We start from the raw sequence: 18,569 nt of genomic DNA on the forward strand, positions 1-18,569 counted from the left end.
GGGGCCATTGGGGTAAAATAGGAGTAAGTTTTGGGGTTGGGCCCCACATGTTTAGTGCAGGCTGTGGGGAGCCGGGCTGAGCAGAGCCTGCCCCGACGGGGAGTGTGGTCACCCTGAGCTGGGAGCGTGTGGCCAGACATGGGGAAGGGGCTGCGGGGGGGGAGTGGGGCGGGTAGAAGGTTGGCTTTGGAAAGCAGAAAGTGCCCCCTGCGCGCCCCCCCTCTCCGGCTTTTGGTGTCTGGGTGGGGTTCTTGTTCCCTACTGAAGAGCAGCAGCAGTGGTGGGGGAGGGGAATTGAGACTCTGCTTTGGGGGTTGCTGTGGGGCGTGACACAAGCCCCCTGGCGCTGGCTGCTGCTGTGGGGCATAGGACAGGTGGGGGGGCGGGGCTGTCTGGGTCCTTGAGATGAGGGGCGGTTCCTGGTTGGCTGGTGCTGGCCTGTCTAGTGTTTTCTGACAGCTGATCTCCCATTGGCTCTCGCGCGGGGCGGGTCTCTGAAAGCTGGTCTCCCATTGGGCCCTCCCCAACTGACGGTTCTGACAGGCTCAGCTCCCATTGGTGACGTTGTGTGACAGCGATGCGGGGCGGAGCCGCCAGGGCCTTGTGCGCTCAGAGCTCAGCGCCGCCCGCGAGAAGCGGCGCGAGGCCGCGCGGGGCGGGTCCCGCTGCCGGGCGGAGGGACCGAGACCGCAGCCGCGGCGCCGCCTCCCGCCTGGCGCGAAGCCGCAGCGCCGGGGGGGTCACAGGGCGCGAGGCGCTTCCGCGCGCGGCTGTTTCCTGCCGGTCGCGGGGTGACGGGTCCTGCCCGGGGCGGCCGCGGGGTCCCGATGGCAGCGGGGCTCTGGCGTCCGCCCGCCCGCGGCGGCTGGGAGCTGCAGGGCCCCTGCACTGGCCGGGGCTGCGGCTCCTCCTCACCCCGGTGACTGGGAGCTCCGGGCTCGGCCTGCGGTGTCTGAGCGCCGGGGGCTCCTCTCCTGCCCGGGGCGGCCGGGAGCTCCCGGGGCTGCGGCTACTCCTCACCCCCCCCCCGGGTGAGTGGGAGCTCCGGGCTCGGCCTGCGGTGTCTGAGCGCCGGGGCTCCTCTCCTGCCCGGGGCGGCCGGGAGCTCCCGGGGCTGCGGCTCCTCCTCACCCCGGGTGACTGGGAGCTCCGGGCTCTGCCTGCGGTGTCTGAGCGCCGGGGGCTCCTCTCCTGCCTGGGGCGGCCGGGAGCTCCCGGGGCTGCGGCTCCTCCTCACCCCCCCCCCCCGGTGACTGGGAGCTCCGGGCTCTGCCTGCGGTGTCTGAGCGCCGGGGGCTCCTCTCCTGCCCGGGGCGGCCGGCAGCTCCCGGGGCTGCGGCTCCTCCTCACCCCCCCGGTGACTGGGAGCTCCGGGCTCTGCCTGCGGTGTCTGAGCGCCGGGGCTCCTCTCCTGCCCGGGCGGCCGGGAGCTCCCGGGGCTGCGGCTTCTCCTCACCCCGTGACTGGGAGCTCCCGGCTCTGCCTGCGGTGTCTGAGCGCCGGGGCTCCTCTCCTGCCCGGGCGGCCGGGAGCTCCCGGGGCTGCGGCTCCTCCTCACCCCGGTGACTGGGAGCTCGGGCTCTGCCTGCGGTGTCTGGCGCCGGGGCTCCTCTCCTGCCGGGCGGCCGGGAGCTCCGGGGCTGCGGCGCTGCAGGGTCTGTGAGCAATGACGTGGGGCTGCGGGGTCCTCCCGCCATCAAGGCCTGTTGGGAAATCCTGGGTCCGCTCACAGCGGCTGGGAGCTCTGGGGTCCGCTCGTAGGAGCTGCAGGGTCCATACGCAGTGGGGTGGGGCTTGAGGGGCTCCCCGGCCACCCATGGCTGCTGGGAGCTCCAGGGTCTGCCTGTGGGAGCTGTGGGGAGATGAGGGGTTTGGGGTGGAGGAGGGGCTCCAGGCTGCAGGGTGGGGCCGAGGGATTCAGAGTGCAGGAGGGGCTGTGGGTTGAGGCAGGGGTTGGGGTCCAGGATGGGGTGATGGCTCTGGGGTGGGGGCAGGGATGATGGGTTCCAGGTGAGGGAGGAAGCTCTGGGCTGGGGCAGGAGGTTGAAGTGCAGAGGGTGAGGGCTCTGGGGTGCAAGAGGGGGCTCTGGGTTTGGGGATTCAGGGCTGGGGCAGGGGTTGGGGTGCAGACTTACCTCGGCGGCTCCTGGTCAGCGGTGCAGCAGGGGGGACCTACAGGCCACTTCCAGGGCACAGCGCGGTGCCCTAGGACACGTAGGGACCAGCCTGCCTGAGCCCCGCAGCACCGCTGACCGGACTTTATAACCTGGTCACCCCACTGGGAGCTCCAGGGTCCCCCTGTCCCATGTGGTGGCTGGGAGCTCTGGGATCCACTCACAGTAGCTGGGAGCTGTGGGGTCCATCCGTGGTGGCATGGGCCTGTGGGAGCCCCTTCCGCCACTGGTGGCTGATAGCTGTGAGGCCCCCACTGGCCGACAGCCCCAGTCTTCCTGCCCCAGGGCTGAGGCGGAAAATGTCACTGAGATCTCTGAAAGTCACAGATTCTGGGACCCCCTTTATATAATCTGAGCCTTAATCGTTGTTGACTGTCTCTCTCAATCTAGTGGTCTGCTCTAGCGCGGATGGGACAGGGAAGACAGATGCTCACCCCCCAGCACAGGTTTGGGCAGCAATGGCTCTTGGGCTATTTGCTGTGCATGCAGAGGACTTGTCCAGGCCGGTGGAGCAGCTCAGCCAGATGAGGAGCTGGAAGAAGGAGACCTGAGCTGCCTGGAGATCCCTCTTTTTCTCCACAGCCACTGCCTGTCAGCAGGATTCCTCCTCCTCCTCAGTGAGACCAAATCTAAGCACCTAGACGGCCGGTCTGTCCGCTGCCCCCCAATCCCTCATGCCAGACCCACCCTGCCAAAGTCCTGTACCTGGCTCCAGAGAATTGTCTCACATCTCGCTGGGAACTCGACTTCTTGTGCCCATAGAGTCTCGGCCCCATTCAGTAGAGGACCTGAGAAACACAGTGTCTGCCTTTTCCAAATAAGTGCTTGGAAAGGTTTTGTTTATGTGGCCCAATGGATAAGGCATCTGACTTTGGATCAGGAGATTGAGGGTTCGAGTCCCTTCGTGGTTGTGCAATTTTTACCTTTGTACTGAAAGTCCTGATCCCTTCAGGGCTGGAACCTCTTCTTGGCTGCTCAGGCCAATGCTCTGGCTTCAGCTAGAGCCCCGGGAAGGAGTTGGGGGGTGGGCATCACAAAGGCTGGGACATGAGCCCCAGGTGCTTCCAGTCTCACCTTTGCCCTTCCTGACTTGCCAAAGAAAATGGGCGGCTGCCGGGCTAGCGTGTGGAGCAGTTTCCCTCTTCCAAGTGTGCGCCTGTCCCTGTGCTGGAGGGTACTTGCTACATAGCACCTTGGGAGCCTGGGTGTTTCTCTGCTTCTCGCCAGCTGGGGAAAAGCCTCTTGGGGTAAAATCTCCTGCCCCACTGCAAAAGTGAGCCCCTTGAGTGGGAACGGTAAGAGGCCCCACCAGGGGGGCTGGCCCTGCTTTCCTACCATCTTCTGATGTTGGCCACAAGCATCAGCAGCTGGCTGTGGGTGGTTTTCAGTGGGGGTTCGGCATGGCAGGGAGCAGCCTGGCTGGGCGTCTCTGTGGCTGTCTGCTGGCCACGCATAGGCATGGTTCTCCCTCCTCTTGCCCTGCCCTTGGTTGCTCTGTGGCTTTTAAGCCTTCCCTTGGATCTGTCAGCACCAGCTGCCTCTGCTCCAGGTGCCCAGAGGAGGAGAGGTGTGTTGGGCTCCAGCCTGGGACTCTGCCTCCCTCCTGCCTAGCCCTGACTATGAAGCCTGGCCCTGGCCCTCCTTCCTTTAAATGCCATGTGGGCAAGAGGAAGAGTGTGGCAGCTGCAGGTACAGGGACCAAAGTTGTGGGCATCAGGTGAAGCAGCGAGAAACAACCATCCGGTCAACCCGCAGGAATCTCTAGCCAGACTGTTAAGCTCATTGAACCAGCCAGACCAAAGACCTATCTCCAGTGGGCATCAGTCACCCAGCAGGAGGGAAAAACCTCACTCTAGTTCATCCTGAGAGAGGGTAGCCAAGCACATTGAGCTCCAGGGGTTTGCAGCAAAATCACATATCTCCAGGAGGTCCCACTGACATTTGAGCTCAGATTGCAGGCTTGAAAGTCCTGAGTGCTGCCCATTACACCATGGGACCAGCTCTATGTGGGTGGCAGACATTGGGAACAAGGGGCCTGTCCCTAGAGCATGTGGCCACTGCCAGAGCAAGTGTCCAGCCCGTGGTGTCCCTGCAGCACAGCCAGGGCCTGGGGAGGAGGCCTGGGACATGTGAGGGAGAGACTGTGACCTGCCCTGACCCTCCAGAGATGCTGGTTGTGATCTCCCTGCGCCGCAGAACAGGGTGACGTGTTTTCCTTTCCCATCTTTCCTTATGTTTTACATTGATTGCTGGGTAATAAATGGTGTTCGCTTGAAGCACATGCAATGAGGAGTGGGTCAGGGAAGTGCCCAGAGTGGAGACACTGTAGCCCTGTTCAAGTGATCATGACAAGATTGGGGGGGTCAAGCCCCCCAGGATTCCTGGGCCCAGCCTTGTTGGGGTTACGAGGACTCTACCACACACCAGAGTAGAAAGAGCATCCTTGGGGTCGGGCAGCCTCTGGGTAAGGGGGTGGGGACTCAGATCCTTCCGCCAGCCAATTCCACTGGGATCTTGTAAAATCCAGGGAAGTTCCCAACAATAGCCAGAACAGACTCTCCTTACACTTACGGTCTGTCCTCATTGCGTCTCTCTTTCCCTTCCCCCCATCTCTGCTGCTCCACCTCTGGGCTTTCTCAGCACTGGCCCCACAGCGCTTCCTGCCAGCCAGAGACTGCATGTTCTAGGCCTGCTCCTGTGGATGTGGCCTCTCTCCTGATTGCTAAGGAAAGGAACCTTTCCAGGAAATGGCCACGGCTTCTGGGAATCCAGCTGTGCCTGTGAACAGAATTTGGGTCCTGGCTCACAAGGCTACTTAAAAGCTGAGCACCCAGACAGGGGCTTGAACCCTGGACCCTCAGATTAAGAGCCTGATGCTCTATCAACTGAGCTACCTGGGCTTGTTGAGAAACAGTTTCACCGTTCAGCACAAGAGTGAGCAGGCAGGCAAAAGAGAGGCAAAAAAAGTCCCAGGAACCCCTCCTCTTTCTGTTCAGCCACTGCCTGTCAGCAGGATTCCTCCTCCTCCTCAGGGAGACTAAATCTAAGCACCTAGACAGCAAGTCCATCTGCTGCACCCCAATTCCCCATGCCTGAGCCTCCCTACCAAAGTCCTTCACCTGGCTCCATAGAATTACATCTCACGTCTTGCTGGGAACTCGACTTCTTGTGCCCACAGAGTCTCCCCCCCCGCCTCAGTAGATGACCCAAGAAACACAGTGTCCACCTTTTCCAAAAACCTGTGTGAAGTAGCTTTGCTCCTGTGTCTACGTGGTCTAATGACTAAGATAGCTGACTTTGGCTCAAGTGATTGAAAGTTCAAGTCACTTTATGGTTGTATTGCTGCAGTTTTACCATTGTGCTGCAAGTCCTGCTCCCTTCAGGGCTGGAACCTCTTCTTGGCCGCTCAGGCCAATGCTCTGGCTTCAGCTAGAGCCCTGGGAAGGAGTTGGGGGTTGGGTGTCACAAAGGCTGGGGCATGAGCCCCAGGTGCTTCCAGTCTCGCCTTTGCCGTTCCTGACTTGCCAAAGAAAATGGGCGGCTGCCCAGGCTAGCGTGTGGAGCAGTTTCCCTCTTCCAAGTGTGCGCCTGTCTCTGTGATGGAGGGGGGTTGCTACATAGCACCTTGGGAGCCTGGGTGTTTCTCTGCTTCTCACCAGCTGGGGAAAAGCCTCTTGGGGTAAAAATCTCCTGCCCCACTGCAAAAGTGAGGACCATGAGTGGGAACAGTCAGAGGCTCCACCAGGGGGGCTGGCCCTGCTTTCCTACTGTCTTCTGTTGTTGGCCACAGAGCATCAGCAGCCGCCCCGCATGGTGGTCTGCGGGTGGCCTTCAGTGGGGGTTTGGCATGGCAGGGAGCAGGGAGCAGGCTGGCCGGGAGTCTTGTTGCCTGTCTGCTGGCCACACATAGGCATGGGCCTGCCCTCATCTAGCCCCGCCCTCAGTTGCTCTGTGGCTTTTAAGCCTTCCCTTGGAGCAGTCAGCACCAGCTGCCTCTGCTCCAGGTGCCCAGAGGAGGAGAGGTGCTGGGCTCCAGCCTGGGACTCTGCCTCCCTATCAAGCCTGGCCCTGGCACTGCTTTCTTCAAGTGCCATGTGGGCAAGAGGAAAGGTGTGGCCACAAGCACCAAACTTGGGGGCATCAGGTGAAGCAGTGAGAATCCCACCCGCCACAGCCACTTCTGGACCCCAACCAAAGACCTGGCTCCAGTGGGAAGGAGTCACCCAGCAGGAGGGAAATGATTCACTCTTATATAGGTGGAGCTAGGAAAGCACTTTGAGCACCAGATCTTTACCACCCACTAACACAAGGTCCTACTGACATTTGAACTCAGATTACAGGATTCAGAGTCCTGTGTATTACACCATGGGAGCAGCTTGTGCTGCCATCTCTGGACATTGGTGACGCTCACAAGACTGGCTTGTGTAAGGGACTGTTGGCCCTTTACTAAAACTGAGTGGGTTTTTTTTGGTTGGCTAGTTCCCAGTCCCAATAGAAGGGGGAAGGGTCAATGGGAAATCAGGACCCAGAGACTGACAGTCCCCTGGGGCAATGGTCACCAACTGGTAGGGAACAAGTGAGAATTTGTTAATGGAGAAAAATCCCTGGTGAAAATTGGCAAAGTTGTGCAGATTTTGAAAAGTTCCAGTGAATTTACACATAAAGATACAAACAGAGAGACAAACACACACAGAGAGAATGAGAAAATCACAGACTGCACAGGCCCACACAGACATAAACAAAAAACAAACCCACACAGCACACAGAGGCATATACACATAAGGGAAAGTCACACAAAACATAGAAAGAACAAATCCACACCAAAAATACAGCAAAAGCCCACAACAGGAAACACAAAACCCACATACCAAAAGAATACTAAGCAAAAAACAATCTGCATGCAAAAATCATACACACACCCACGCACACAAAACTATGCCAGGCATCCACCAAAATCGCTCAGGACCCACATGCACAACAACACGACCGACGAACCCCCCCCCCACCATCGAGAAAGCCAGGCAGGATTTGAGTCTCACAGCGAAGAGGGTGAGCACACAGGTGGTTTGGGGAGCAAAGACTGAGGGGGAGTCGGGGGCAGTGCTCTGGGCTCTGCTCGACCCCTCCTGACACAGGCGGCTGGTGGAGAGCAGAGCCTGGTAGATCTGTGGAATCTGCCCTGCTCTCTGTAAAGCAAGGGGACCCCGGTGTCTTCTGAGCTGCAATTGTATTTTCTGCAGGACAAAATGATTGGCAGAAGCCATTTGCTTAAAGGAAACTAGCACTGTAGGTGAGGTTTGAACTCACAACCTCAGCATGACTCCACTCAGCACTGCTCTGTAAGTACTGGGCACTGACCCATTGCACCTCCGGTGCCTGAGTGAGTGTCTTTTCTCCTTGATTCATGGATGGATTAGGGGTTGAGGGGGTTGCATTAGCTAAAACAAATCCATATTAAAGGCTGCAGGATGGCAGCAGCAGAGTGGGGAGCCTCCTTCCATGTGATAGAGCTGGTTCCCCCTTCCATTGCTGAGGGGAAGGTTGGTGCTTTGAGCCCACCCGGTGCTGGAACATCTCATGGGTGAGATTAACGGGACTCTTGGGAAGGGAAGGGAAGGGAAGTCTTTTCTATCCCTGCCTAGCTCCATTGGTCTCCTGTGGCCCTTTTGGCTCTCTGCTCCCCTGTTGGGGAGATGCAGAGACAAGCCCCCATCTGGGTGAGTCACCGAGAGGCTGTGTCCCATGGCGTGTGTGGGGAGAGGGTAGGGGTGGGCTTGGGCTCAAGGGGAGACGGTTTTGTGTAACAGTGTGTGGGGGAGGGGGAAATAAATAATGGAAAACACAGGGGCAGTGACAGTGAAGCCCCGTGTCTGAGTGTTATGACCCTGTGTGGTGCTGCCGTTCACCTTCCCCTCCTATGGTCTCAGCTTTCATTGAATCCAGCATTTTTTCACCTGTCCTCACCACAGAGGTGTCCCATATGCCTCAGCTACCGAGTGTCCCTCTTAGAGACGCCGAGGACTGGAACTGATTTCAGCTGCTGGACAGCTCTGCTAGGTCTTTATTGATTTGCACAGGAAAATGCTGAGCGTTTAAATTCATTTCAAACCCCTGCCCCCCTGCTGGGGATTGGGGTGCAGGAGGGGTGTAGGCTCTGGGCGGAGTTTGGGTGCAGAAGGGGTGAGAGGCTGGTCTCTGGGAGGGAGTTTGGGTGTGGGGAGGGGTTCTGGGGGGCAGGCTCTGGGATGGAGTTTGCAGCGCTGTAACAAGGGTGAGGCGAGTGAGGCACTTGCCTCGGGTGCGCAAAGTGGAGGGGTGCAGCTCTACCATGATCAGCGGCGCTTCGGCGGCAGCTCTACCGCTGCTGCTTCTTTGGCAGGAATTGGGCGGCAGGTCCTTCCCTCCAACAGGGACTCAGGGACCTGCCGCCAAAGATCCTGGAGCCGGCCCTTGCCTCGGGCACAAAAATTCCTTGTTATGGCTCTGGGAGTTTGGGTGCTGGGTGCAGGCTCTGGGCTGGGGCAGGGGCGGGGGGAACAGGAGGAGGGGTGGGGTGCAGGCTCTGGGAGGGAGTTTGGGGGGTGGGGAAGGAGGGCGTGCAGACTCTGGGAGGGGCCGGCAGCCACTGGAGCGAGCAGGCAAACGCTGCTCAGCTTCGCTGCACTGATGGGGCCCCTGGGGGGGAGCGCCTGGGGGTGGCCAGTGGGGCCAAGGGAGTGACCTGGTCCCAAAACGGCTGGAACCGCACGGGCGAGACCTGGGAACCAGGGCTGCCAGCCAGACAAACACCTTTAAGAGGAGGCGTCCCTCTGCCTGTCAAAAACTGATCTTCCTCCTTCAGTTCAGTGACAGCCTGAATAGTTCCTTATCCTGCCAGAGCCAGAGGACTGAGAGCAGCAACATCAAACCCCTGTGTAGCTCGCAGGAATGGACATAAACACTCCCTGGTATCTGAGGAGATGTTCAGCTTTGCCCTTGGTCAACTACAAGGCTAAAGGGAAAGGAGGTGGCGCCAGGTATAAAGAGTGAAACACGACACATCATAGTTATGCCCAAGGTGGCTGCAAAATCTTTTGATGTACTTCTTATCAGCAGTGTATTGTTTTCTCCGGAGCCTAGGCCTTGACCAAGAAATTTGTATCTTGATAAAATAATCGACTGCCCCTGGTGAAGGCAATGGACTTGACACCCACTGAGGTGTCCCAACACAGGTACAAGTACTAACAACAGTGGCTGCCTTTAGCCATAGATTTTAATCGGGGCAATAAATACAAACCCCTGTTAAATCATTTCTCAGCCCGAGTCCTTCACCCACATTCCCTAGAGCATTGGGCCAGCATGTGGACGTTTCATTTCCGACCTCAGTTTCACACAGAGACAAAATTTCCTTTACACAGATCCATGAACAGCAAAACCTCCCTGAGTCTCTGGTCTGAGCCAGGGTATTCGATTCCAGTGAACCCTTCTCTCCTGCAATGGAGACGGTCAGACAGAGGGGACGTGGCACCTGCATCCCTGCCAGGGAGATATTGGCTCGGCTCTTTCTTTCTGCTGCTGCTGTTAGTCCATGAAACATCAAGGGTGAAATGCAAGACTGAATTCACGCACCAGCCCTCAGTGCCCCAGAGAAATCCTGCCCCCTGCTATTGGAACAATGTGCTGGAGATTTGACTAGGAAAGGGACTGTCTGAATTGTCAGAGTGGGGAATGAACAACAATCTACAGCAATGTCGTTCACACAAACACTCTCCCATCCTGCTCCAACCGGAAGGGAAATGGGCAGGAATTCTCGCTGTTCAGCCAAGGACACACTTACACTAATGCAGCCACGAGTGTGCTGGGGAAGCTGGTCTGGGCAAACAATTTGAAGTGACAATTCAGTGAGAACAGAATCATCATGTAGTGAAATAAGTATAGCTCAAGTAGTTGTGGCAGAGGGGTTAAGGCGATGGACTAGAAATCCATTGGGGTCCCCCTGCGCAGGTTTGAATCCTGCCAACTACGCAAGTGCTGCACTGTTGTTATTATTGTAGTCTTAGTACCTGAGCATCCACAGTGCAAACTGGAGCCAGATCTAGTTTCACTCTGTCTACACTTAAAACACTGCAGTGGCACCGCTATAGCAGTTTGGAGTAAACAGTGACTGGAGGAGTTTTCCCATCCCTGTAATAGCTACATGGACAGAACAATTCTTCCTTTTCTTCAGCACTATCTAACCAGGGCTTAGGTCACCTTAACTAGATGGGTTTGGGGGGGTGTCACACCCTGAGAGACGTCGCTCTGCCAGTTCAGTGCCCAGCGTACACCAGCCCTTAGATCCCTCTTGGTATTTCAATGCAGGCACTGACCTGTGAGAGGAAAACATCAGCTCACAAACACAGAGACTGAATTCCCCACATTTAATCTCACTGCACTTTCCAGAAAGTCACAAAATTCAATTCATTCTTGCTAGGATAGAGAAAAAATAAGTGACACTAAGTTTTTGGCTTGGTTAAATAAAATTAAGTGTTTAATCAATATAGTAAAAAATCTGTATTGATTCCTCTAACTAGCACCACAGCGTGAAATAGGAACAGAGACAAATCTTGTCAGTGACGACCAATTTTGCAAATGATCTTCCCATTATTAATTTCCACGCTGCCCCCACTGGAGGTCTGGGCATCTCCAGTGTCATTGCTCTGCGTTCACCTTCCTTAGACTTGTTCTCGGCCATTCGCCTTCCTCTGCAGCGTGGGGTTCAGGTCACTTGCTGGAGGATTCCCTGCACCTTGAGGTCTTTAAGCCACAATTTGAGGACTTCAATAACTCAGACATAGGTTAGGGGTTTGTTACAGGAGTGGGTGAGTGAGATTCTGTGGCCTGCATTGTGCAGGAGGTCAGACTAGATGATCATAATGGTCCCTTCTGACCTTAAGTCTATGAATCTAGTCCCAAATTTGGAAAATTGTGCAGTTCAGAATGTGAAAAGTGACCCCGTCTCCTTCCTGCACCTGCTCTACATTGCTCCACAGCAGCTTCTCCACCTGCAGAGTCACCCCAGCATGGCAGTGCAGCCCCCAGGGTTCAGCAGGGGCCCCTGGCAAGGACTGTGGGTGCAGCTAACAGCCCGGTGTGCCTGGGCATGAGGCAGCTGTAAAAAAGCAACACTCCCCCCAGAAGTACAGAGACTGAATTCCTCAACTATAACATCATGGCCCCTGTAGAAAGCCACACGTCAGTTGTATTTTCACAGGGAGATGCAAAAATCAAGTGACACCAATTTTTAAGTTGAGTAAATAAAGTTGAGGAGATAGTTATTAACCTCACAAAAATACACTAAAGATCCCTCAACATGACCCCTGAAGGTGAAATATGAACAGAGACAAACCTTGTCAGCAAAGGCTCATTTCCCAAATGATCCTCAAATAGTTACTATTCCCACCCCTCCTCCGCAGGAGCTCTGTGCAGTGTCACTGTTCTGCAGGCAGCTTCCCATTCAATGCTGTTGTGGGACATTCCCAGGCCTGGAAATGTACCAACGACAGAATTTGAAGAAACAAACCTGGCTCCCGCACCAGGCGGGATTTGAGAGTTTTGTCTTTGTCAATAGTACAGACACCAGGGGCAGGACTCAGGCTCTGCTTGAGGATCCTGGCCCAGGGGCTGGAGGAGAAAGGATTGTAGATTCTCACCTGCGCTCTAGAGAGGAGGTAATAAGTGAAGGGGGCCTTTTTGACTCTGCCCCTCCTCAGTGTCCCCAGGGCTGGACTACAGGCCAAATGAGGGGGTGACACCACTTCTTTAATGAAAACCAGTGCTCCAGGTGAGGCTTGAACTCACAACCTCAGCATAGCTCCTCTCAGCACTGCCCTATAACTACTGTGCGCTAGCCAATTGCGCCACTGGAGCACCTGTTAACTAGAATTCTCCCAGTTCCCTAGGTTGATACAGGCGACAGGTGACCCCAAAACATTCTCAGTGGAGCTGAGGCCGGTAGCGACAAGTGTTGTACTTGGTGGGGTGGATTCTTCTTAAGGGTTCCAGGCCCCATTTGACCCTTTTGTTCTTCCCTGTGTAATAACAGAGCTGGTTCAGACTCAATGGAAGTCTTGCTGCAGAACAACAGATCTGAAATCACTGATAACCAGCTCTAAGCATTAGTCCTGCTTTGGGACAGTGTCTCTCATGCAAGAAACTGCCCAGTCTGCACAAGCAGTGAGGCTCCCTCACTCACAGCTGACATCAGGGAGAGCTGTGTGAAGTGCAGGGCCCCAGGGGTGCCTGAACAGGGGAACAACACCCCAGGGCTTTTAAAAATGGGAGGGCTCTGCCTTGCCACTTTGTAATGACCGTAAGGGCAGTGAGGGTGGGGAGGGTGGAGAGCAGTGAGCGGGAGGAGGGGTCTGGGGTAAGAGGCAGCGTAGGAGGAGCGTTGGGGAGAGGGGTGGGCCCGGGGCGTGGAGTTGAGAAGAAGGGGTGGGGCTACTGTTCGGGGTCTGAGGCTACTACTTTTAGGAAGCCTGTTCCGCTCCTGGTGGGACCACAAGACGTCCCAGAGCAGAGAGGGTGGCCAGCAGAGCGGTGACGGGGGGAATGGCAAGTGGCCGGCAATGTGGCCAGACAGCGGAGGGAGAAAGGGGCTTTCCCCCCAGGAGGTGAGAGGTGAACTCTGGGTTTTCACTGACCCAGGACAGCAGCTGTGGGTGAGGTGCAGTGAAGGGAGGGGCACATCCACAGAGCTTCTGGTGTCTGGATTTAAGAGCCTGAGGCAAAAGGCCACTACCCAGCGCACTGGGGGGGGCGGGTGTTTTGCTCATAGTGTTGTGTTATGAATCCTGATTGTGGTGTTTTCCCAAGTTAATACAAGGTGATTATCCTCCTTTTTATTAAAGTTTCTTTCCTGCACTCAGTGGTTGTGAGTGGGGAAAGTATCACCTCTTAGAGGCACCCAGTGGCCAGGGTTACTTTCCCCAGGTTACTGGGTGGGGGCTTAAGCAGATTGTGTGTTGCATTGTTGAGGAGGAGCCCCAAGCACCCAGACAGGGAACTGTAACTTCAACCTTCAGAGTAAGAGCCAGAGGTGCTGCCAGCTGAGCTAGCCAGGCCGGCTAAATGTATTAAGCCCTTTCACCGCAAGAGCAAACACCGGGTACTTCTGTGCTTCTCAGCAGCTGGGAAAAAGCCTCTTGGGGGAAATATCTCCTGCCCCACCGCCAAAAGGAGCCCATTGAGTGGGAACGGTCAGAGGCCCCACTCAGGGGCTGGTGCTGCTTTCCTACCGCCTTGTGATGCTGGCCGCTGAACGAATGCTGGTCTGTGGGTGGCCTTCAGTGGGGGTTCGGCATGCCAGGGAGCAGGCTGGCCACGCATAGGCATGGTCCTGCCCTCCTCTGGCCCTGCCCTCGGTTGCTCTGTGGCTTTTAAGCTTCCCTTGGAGATGTCAGCACCAGCTGCCGCTGCTCCAGGTGCCCAGAGGAGGAGAGATGCTGGGCTCCAGCCTGGGACTCTGCCTCCCTCCTGCCTAGCCCTGGCCCTCCTTTCTTCAAGTGCCAGGTGGACAAGAGGTAACATGTGGCTGCAAGCAAAATGGCCAAACTTGTGGGCCTCATGTGATGCAGCAAGAATCCCAACCACCTGGTCAAACCCCAGGCATCAGGGTCACAAGTTCTAGAGCCCCAACCAATTTTGGCCATCAGACCTGGCTCCAGTGGGCAAGTCACCCAGCAGGAGGAAAGATTTGCTTTTGCACAGCTGGAGACAGGGAAGTTGAGCACTGTGAGCTCCAGGGCTTTACCACAAGCCAACACAAGGTCCCACTGAGATTTGAACTCAAATTGCCAGATTCAGAGTCCTGAGTGCTGCCCGTTACACCATGGGACCAGCTTGTACTGCTTTCTCTGCACAGTGGTGACTCTCACGGGGCTGGCTCGTGTAAGGGACTGTTGGCCCCTTACTAAAACTTAGTGGGGGGTTTGGTTGGCTAGTTCCCAGCACCAATAGAAGGGGGAAGGGCCACTGGGAAATCAGGACCCTGAGACTGACAGTCCCCAGGGGCAATGGGGAGAGGACAAAGCTCCAAGTTAGCCGCACTGACAGGCCAAGCAGTGTAATGAGGGAGTCACCAGGCCAGGGGTCCCATCCTCCATGGGAGCTGGAACTGCCTGGGCCAGAGTGGGGCAGAGCTAAGGAGAGAGCAGGAGCCCGAGAAGAGCCAGGGAGCAGAGCTGCACCAGCCAGGGAGAACCAGAGCAGATCTGTGCTGGGAGCCGAGCCGCAGCAGCACGAGCTGTAGAAGCTGCCCAGGGAGCAGATCTGTGCTGGGAGAAGAGCTGCAGCAAGCGGAGCCAGAGGAGCAGCCCAGGGAGCTGGAGGCAGAGCCGCAGCAGCACTGGGGCTGGAGGTGGGTGCAGTGAGCAGCGTGGGAGAGCGAGGGGGACCCTGGGCAGAAGGCCCAGTGCAAGGAGATGCCACCAGTCAAGAGATCTTGCAGGCCAGACTTTTGGGGCTGGGGGGATCATATCCCCTACATGGGGGCTGACACTGGGAACAAGGGGCCTGTCACCTAGAGCATGTGGCCACTGCCAGAGCAAGTGTCCAGCCCGTGGTGTCCCTGCAGCACAGCCAGGGCCTGGGGAGGAGGCCTGGGACATGTGAGGGAGAGACTGTGACCTGCCCTGACCCTCCAGAGATGCTGGTTGTGATCTCCCTGCGCCGCAGAACAGGGTGACGTGTTTTCCTTTCCCATCTTTCCTTATGTTTTACATTGATTGCTGGGTAATAAATGGTGTTTGCTTGAAGCACATGCAATGAGGAGTGGGTCAGGGAAGTGCCCAGAGCGGAGCGAGTACCCCAGAGTGAGGACACTGTAGCCCCCGTTCAAGTGATCATGGCAAGATTGGAGGTCAAGCCCCCTAGGAATCCTGGGCCCAGCCTTGTTAGGGATACAAGGTCTCTGCCATACATGAGAGTAGAAAGAGAGTCCTTGAGGTCAGGCAGCCTCTGGGTAAGGGGGTGGGGACTCAGATCCTTCCGCCAGCCAATTCCACTGGGGTCGTGTATAATAAGCCAGATTAGACTCTCCTTACACTTGTACTCTGTCCTCACTGCTTCTCTCTCTTCCTTCCCCCATCTCTGCTGCTCCCCCTCTGGGCTTTCTCAGCACCTGGCCCCACAGCACTTCCTGGCAGCCAGAGACTGCGCTTTCTGCATCTGCCGATGTGGCCTCTCTCCTGATTGCTAAGGAAAGGAACCTTTCCAGGAAATGGCTACAGCTTCTGGGAATCCCTGTGTGGCTGTGAACAGCATATGGGTCCTGGCACATAAGGCAACTTAAAAGCTGAGCACCCAGACAGGGGCTTGAACCCTGGACCCTCAGATTAAGAGCCTGATGCTCAACCAACTGAGCTACCTGGGCTTGTTGAGAAACATCTTCACCGTTAAAGCAATAAAGAATCCTGTGGCACCTTATAGACTAACAGACGTTTTGCAGCATGAGCTTTCGTGGGTGAATACCCACTTCTTCGGATGCAAGTGGTGGAAATTTCCAGGGGCAGGTTTATATATGCAAGCAAGAAGCAAGCTAGAGATAACGAGGTTAGTTCAATCAGGGAGGATGAGGCCCTGTTCTAGCAGTTGAGGTGTGAAAACCAAGGAGGAGAAACTGGTTCTGTAATTGGCAAGCCATTCACAGTCTTTGTTTAATCCTGAGCTGATGGTGTCAAATTTGCAGATGAACTGGAGCTCAGCAGTTTCTCTTTGAAGTCTGGTCCTGAAGTTTTTTTGCTGTAGGATGGCCACCTTAAGATCTGCTATTGTGTGGCCAGGGAGGTTGAAGTGTTCTCCTACAGGTTTTTGTATATTGCCATTCCTAATATCTGATTTGTGTCCATTTATCCTTTTCCTTCACCGCTCACCACAAGAGCGAGCAGGCAGGCAAACGAGAGGCAAAAAAAGTCCCAGGAACCCCTCGTCTTTTTCTGCACAGCCACTGCCTGTCAGCAGGGTTCCCCCTCCTCCTCCTCAGTGAGACTAAATCTAAGCACCTAGACAGCCGGCCTGTCCGCTGCACCCCAATCCCCCATGCCTGAGCCTCCCTGCCAAAGTCCTGCACCTGGCCCCATAGAATTAAGTCTCACATCTCGCTGGGAACTCGACTTCTTGTGCCCAGAGTGTCTCGGCCCCCCTCAGCAGATGACCCGAGAAACACAATGTCCGGCTTTTCCAAAGAAGAGCTTAGACCCCCTCATCATGTGGCCTAAAGGATAAGGCATCTCCCTGTGGATCGGATGATTCAGGATTTGAGTCCCCTCGTGGTTGTGCTCACTTTGTGCTGCAAGTCCTGCTCCCTTCAGGGCTGGAACCTCTTCTTGGCCGCTCAGGCCAATGCTCTGGCTTCAGCTAGAGCCCCGGGAAGGAGTTGGGGGGTGGGCGTCACAAAGGCTGGGGCATGAGCCCCAGGTGCTTCCAGTCTCGCCTTTGCCCTTCCTGACTTGCCAAAGAAAATGGGCGGCTGCCCGGGCTAGTGTGTGGAGCAGTTTCCCTCTTCCAAGTGTGCGTCTGTCCCTGTGCTGGAGGGGGGTTGCTACATAGCACCTTGGGAGCCTGGGTGTTTCTCTGCTTCTCGCCAGCTGGGGAAAAGCCTCTTGGGGTAAAATCTCCTGCCCCACTGCCAAAGTGAGCACAGAGCGTGGGAACAGTAAGAGGCCCCACCAGGGGGGCTGGCCCTGCTTTCCTACCATCTTGTGATGCTGGCCACAGAGCGACAGCAGCCGCCCCGCATGCTCCTCTGCGGGTGGCCTTCAGTGTGGGTTTGGCATGGCAGGGAGCAGGCTGGCTGAGTGTTTTTGTGCCCATCTGAAGGCCACACATAGGCATGGTCCTGCCCTCCTCTGGCCCTGCCCTCGGTTGCTCTGTGGCTTTTAAGCCTTCCCTTGGAGCCATCAGCACCATATGCCTCTGCTCCAGGTGCCCAGAGGAGGAGAGGGGCTGGGCTCCAGCCTGGGAAGCCTGGCCCTGGCCCTGCTTCTTTTAAATGCCATGTGGGCAAGAGGAAGAGCTGCAGTGACAGGGACCAAAGTTGTGGGCATCAGGTGAAGCAGAAAGAAACCCAACCGTCAGGAATCTCTAGCCAGATGGTTAAGTTCTAGGACCCCGCCCTATGGTGGCCCAGCTGGACCAGAGACCCATCTCCCAGTGGGCACCAGTGACCCAGGAGGAGGAGAAACAAAACATCCACTCTAGTTCAGGCAGGGAGAGGGTAACCGAGCACATTGGGCTCCAAGGCTTTACAGCAAACCACCCTACCTGGCAGAGGCCCCACTGAGATTTGAACTCAGATTCCAGGATTCAGAGTCCTGAGTGCTGCCCACTACACCATGGGACCTGCTGCTGTTTTGTTTTCTAGACCCCTGTGACTCTCAGCTGGCTGGTTTGCACTCTGCACTTATTGCTTCCCACCAGCGGCTTCCTCTCGCAGGACTCTCTCTCCTCCTCCAGCGACTGTGGGCCTGCACGGCTGGATCCGTGGGTCCTGCCCTGAGTCCCTGCATCCCCCTGCTTTGTCTCCATTCCCTGCAGACTGCAAAAATGTCAGGGGAGGCCGCCCCTCCCTTCACTCGGTGCTCCCGCTCATATCAGCCAGCTGCAGCCTCATCTCCTGGAACTCGGGCAGCTGTCGCTTGATCCTGTTCTACAGTCACACGCTGACTGGTTCCCCAGCTTGGATGGTCTTGTGGAAATCCCACAGGTGACACTGCAGGACTTGGCACTGTTGGTTTCTTTAATGTTGTGGTGTTTGCACGACTGCCAGAACAAAGCCGCCAACTCCTCCCTCACTGACTCCCACCAATCCCCCTGGTAACCACAGAACCCTCTGATGCTTTCCCCTTCTGCCAACAACGCCAGGCCTCGGCCCCCTGCTCCTTTATCTTGCAAGCTCTGGATGTTCAGCTTCCAATATCCTCTGCCCTGGGTCAGGGACAGGGGTGGCTCCAGGCACCAGCGCAGCAAGCGGCGGGGGGGTTGCCTGCTGGTCGCTGTGAGGGTGGCAGTCAGGCTGCCTGCAGGAGGTCCCCTGGTAATGCGGATTAGGCGGCATGTCTGCGGGAGCTCTGCCAGTGCCCCGGCTGCAGCAGCAATTCAGTGGTGGTACGCTGAAGGCACAGGATCGGCAGACCTCCCACAGGCATGCTGCTGAATCCGCCTTACCAGAGGACCTCCGGCAGGCATGCCACCGAATACGCCTTACCAGAAGACCTCTGGCAGGTGTTGGGATAGATCTGTATTACATTATATACTAATGTTAGATGTGTAGAAAGTGTGACTAGAAAGGAGCAGTGTGACGGTGCTGCCCCTGGGAGCCAGCTGAGGTCACTCAATCAGGGTGAACTGCAAACAAAATGGGGCAGACACACCCCA

The 18,569-nt window shown here is 56.5% G+C and overlaps 4 non-coding genes across 4 annotated transcripts; all 4 read right to left on the reverse strand.

The window, feature by feature from the left end:
- Positions 1 to 5,001: 5,001 nt before the first annotated feature.
- Positions 5,002 to 5,074, reverse strand: TRNAK-CUU. The gene has a single exon. It is a non-coding gene; the product is annotated as a tRNA-Lys (tRNA).
- Positions 5,075 to 11,968: 6,894 nt separating this feature from the next.
- On the reverse strand, positions 11,969 to 12,062 carry TRNAI-UAU. Its single transcript has 2 exons — positions 12,025 to 12,062; positions 11,969 to 12,004 (listed from the first exon to the last, which is right to left on the reverse strand). It is a non-coding gene; the product is annotated as a tRNA-Ile (tRNA).
- Positions 12,063 to 15,494: 3,432 nt separating this feature from the next.
- Positions 15,495 to 15,567, reverse strand: TRNAK-CUU. The gene has a single exon. It is a non-coding gene; the product is annotated as a tRNA-Lys (tRNA).
- A 1,896-nt stretch (positions 15,568 to 17,463) lies between these two features.
- On the reverse strand, positions 17,464 to 17,535 carry TRNAQ-CUG. Its single transcript has one exon. It is a non-coding gene; the product is annotated as a tRNA-Gln (tRNA).
- Between the last annotated feature and the right edge of the window lie 1,034 nt (positions 17,536 to 18,569).

The sequence above is a fragment of the Mauremys reevesii genome, linkage group 12 (genome assembly GCF_016161935.1).
Source record: "Mauremys reevesii isolate NIE-2019 linkage group 12, ASM1616193v1, whole genome shotgun sequence".
NCBI classification, from domain to species: Eukaryota; Metazoa; Chordata; order Testudines; family Geoemydidae; genus Mauremys; species Mauremys reevesii.